The following is a 3,948-nucleotide window of genomic DNA, read 5'->3' as shown; positions in this document are numbered from 1 at the left end:
GATAAATCGGATGCATAGCACTGAACATAGCTAAAGAAGAAGAGAAGTTAAATTTTTTATCTATTATCCATTCTAGTCTTGTCTAATACCGATTATCAGATGAGCTCTAAAGGATATATTTGTCAGTGGTTAATATATTGTTTAGCCTTAATGAAGTTGCTCCTAACTCAGCCACGGCATTACACCGTTGATAAACTAAGATATAATCTCCAAAACTGTAAAAAATTACCAAAAATAAAAAAATTGTTTCAATGGAATTTGGAAGAGAATATGAAGCACACAAGTAAAGGCGAAAAAAATAAATAAATAACAAGAACAGGGATATGTGATTTCAGGTATTCCACTTACATTCAAGTATTGGAAGTGATTTTTCCAGGCAGTTAGATTTGTATTCCAGAAATGAATGAACATCCGGATATTGATAGTTCAGATGATATCCAAATGGAAGACATCTTTGAAAGCAAACAATGTCCCCATCCACAAGCTGCACAAAAGAGGAAATTTAATAGGAAAAGCCTGTCCAAAGCTTAATTTGGATAACGATTCTTGACAATTACCTTGGTAGATTGAAATGTTGAATTCGGCTCTATGCGTTCACATGCAACATTAGCTCCAAACTTCATTTCCTGAGTACAATGAAACAAAACTAAGATACTTCATACTTGTAATGAACAAAAGAATTCAGGTTTATGGATGTGCATACCTTAATCAACATTCTAATAATTCGTAACAATGCAAGTATAGACTCACTTGCCTTGACAATAATGACAGTAATAACCCAATTAAAACATGCAGAAAGTGGACGCTGTATTCTAAAAATATTTAAGAAAGAACATGCACCTGTACTAATATGCTAAATTTATGATGTCCATGTTAAACCATGACACCAATAAATATGCTAAACTTAAGATGCCCTTGTTAAATCATGAGACCAAGAAGTACACCGTTCAATAAATAATGCAGCTCAAGTTGCTGCAGCTTCTAGTTTGATATAATTGACGCATTGCTATCCAACTGCACCAGTATAGGTGGTTGGCACTCGTGAAATTATTGGTTCAATTAAGTAGAAGGATACGAGAGGCTGGAATGCTAGGTAGAATTATTCTTTGCACAAAGGTTCAACAGAAACATGGCCTTGAAGATTATCCAAGTACGTTAAGGACCGAACCTCGTAAAGTTCAATCTCTTCATCGGGAGCATAGCCAACCATTGCATTTAGTTTAGCAAAGATATCAGTCGGCTTACTAGTGGACTTCACAAAAAGTCTTCCCACAATCCTGGCACCATAAAGAAAGAAACACTTGTGTCAAGAAACAAAAAAACTTGGTGAAAATTGAATGCAGAAAATCAATCTCTCTCTACAAGTGAAGAAGCCGATGAATGATTACCTTAGCTCCTCAATCTCGGGATCATAAAGCTTGAAAAAGAGTAGAATGTCATCTTCTGTCTTGTTAGGTGGAGGAATAGGATGTAGATCCTAGATCATCACGCAGAAAATCAACAACACTGTTGATAATAACGAATTTATTAATATTACTTTTAGGGCATGCTTGGTACTTGGACAATGCTCAACAGTACAATGGACAATATTTTCACTAATTTTTCATTTTTCAATCCCAGTGAATGCATCCAGTCCAACATTCCAAACACGCCGTTTACGTCTAAACTTGTAAGACTACAGTCACTATGTTACCGATCCAAGCTCTACTTCTAAGAACAACTTCAGCACTTCATCAAAAGTATTGTTAGATGCTTCCTTCAACTGTCCAATCTACAATTGAAAATCTATGATTAGATTCAGCAGAAAAAGAATTCTATCAACTGTCAATATGCTGTATCAGCTTACATAATTTAAGTGTCGTGATATTTTTAGTATTTTTAATAAGTTTTGAGAAGGTATTCTAATCTATTTGGCAGTTTTTTACCTTTCAATTTTTTTTTTTTCAATTACTGTTTTCTGGTAAAGTAAATATAACTCTAGATTGAATGGAGTGATAAAAAAATAATTCAACATTTTTCTTCTTAATTTTAGTAGCCAATGATGGTGGTGGTGGTGACTATTAGTTTAAAGGCAATACCATGCAGTAGCTAGTGGTTGAAGAACAGATTACCGAAAAGGCAAAGATGGAGAAAAGAACCAAATGGAAAAAATATAATGTATGACAATATATATCGGTTTCACCTTCTGTACTGTCATGATTGATAGTCAAATTTGAAAAACTAAAAATTTCAAGATCAGAAGTTGCACAGGAAAGCGATTTTTAGAATTTATGAAAGATAGATCACATGCCACTTGCTCTAATTACTAGGAATGTAATTTCTCAAGGAAGAACAGCATTGTACAATGACATATCTTAAATTTATATCAAAAGTGTAAAGCAATATAATCTATCTGCTGTGGAAGTACTCAAAAGCAAACAGAATGTTACAGTTTGGCCTTCCTCAACATGTGTCAATGGCCCATTAAGACGACGTGTATGGTTTTGGTGTTTTGCCCAAAGCCAAAAACGTTGACATTTCACCGGCACACCAAATTCACTAGCAACTTTTTCCTGCAAACAGCTTCATGATTAGACATTATCACAGTTGCTACTAGATAACGGCGCATTCTAGGAACTCGATCATGCTTGTCTGTGTTACAATATAAAGGAAATACTGAAGGAACTTGTTGAAGACATAGATCATTATGGAAAGCCAACGAAGGTAGCGTTCAAGTCTCGTTGTCAACCATTAATGAAAAGTGCGCATGTGCCACAAATCCAGTCTGCATGTAAGGGGGAATTTGAAGACAAAATTTACATTTTTCTAGTAGATCAAAGTTTTAGATGAGGTGGTGCAACAGAACTAGTAGAGAAGGTCAATATTGTCTTGCCACTCATTTTTAATCTCATATCAACCAATCAATCACCTAATGTGAGATCTATACTACCACTCTTGAGGACTCTTGCAGAATGCAATAATATGATGGTCACTAAATATTGGGGCAGCATGCTGATTTCATCACGAGTTTAGCCGTCATATACACTGTGGTAACGTTCGGTGCACCGCATAAAAAATGCAGTATAAATTATAATAAATATGACTAGGTAGAGGGTCTTATGGTGGATAATACTCTTTCTATCTTCATTTAAAAGAATTTCACTTACTATCTCAATTTTTAACTGGCTATACCCACCTCCAACCTCCTCATTATGCTATAAGGTTGATAGTGCCTATCTTTTGAATGAAAAATAAAGAATACTATCCACCTTAATTTACCATAATACCATCTATCTGGTAATATCTGTTTAGACTAAATTAATTATACGGCTTAATCCAGTGCACCAAAGGTAGGCTATATGTGCAATGGTTACGTAATACAACAGACACATAAAAAACATGGGCCACCATTCCTTCCCTAGAAAGGCAATATACTGCACTTATCATGACCAACTATCTTTCATAATTATTTGATGGCAGGGTTGATGATTTGAAATTCCTACTTGTCCAGAATATGCAATCATAAACGAACTCATTTGTTATTGATGTGAATTTTTGTCCCATATTATCAAGGCTAGGACGTGAAGGAATATGTATCTCTTGGAATCTAATATAGGTTAATAGAGGAAACCGCCCTCGACGACAAGCAAGATGGATCACAGCACTTCGACGCGAGGTCGTCGACCTCCTAGAGGCGATCCACCACTACCTCTAGGGGGTGCTCTACCACTACGCGAAGTCATCGACCCCCCTAGGGGCGCTCTACCACTACGCGAGGTCTACAATTGGAATGGGACTGCCTGTCCAAACACTTAACCATAAAACTCCTAGTGAATTAACTAGGTTCCATAGCTGCTAATACGGAAACAATCTCCAGGCAGGAAACTAGAGATCCCCCACTCAGAACGTGGGCATAGTGGGAACGCCAACGTGGGACACGTGGCACCACATCCGCCCAGCGGTTATCCG

General features: G+C 36.5%; 1 long non-coding RNA gene across 1 annotated transcript; it reads right to left on the bottom strand.

Annotated features, from left to right (window-relative positions):
• Positions 1–344: 344 nt before the first annotated feature.
• Positions 345–3,848, bottom strand: LOC111373274. Its single transcript, XR_002698929.1, has 6 exons — positions 2,430–3,848; positions 1,694–1,771; positions 1,389–1,477; positions 1,169–1,277; positions 558–626; positions 345–484 (listed from the first exon to the last, which is right to left on the bottom strand). It is a non-coding gene; the product is annotated as an uncharacterized LOC111373274 (long non-coding RNA).
• Positions 3,849–3,948: the final 100 nt, after the last annotated feature.

Source organism: Olea europaea, unplaced genomic scaffold (assembly GCF_002742605.1).
Source record: "Olea europaea var. sylvestris unplaced genomic scaffold, O_europaea_v1 scaffold11044, whole genome shotgun sequence".
NCBI lineage: Eukaryota > Viridiplantae > Streptophyta > Magnoliopsida > Lamiales > Oleaceae > Olea > Olea europaea.
The sequence above is the reverse complement of the archived record's forward strand: the minus strand, read 5'-3'. Positions and strand labels throughout refer to the sequence as shown.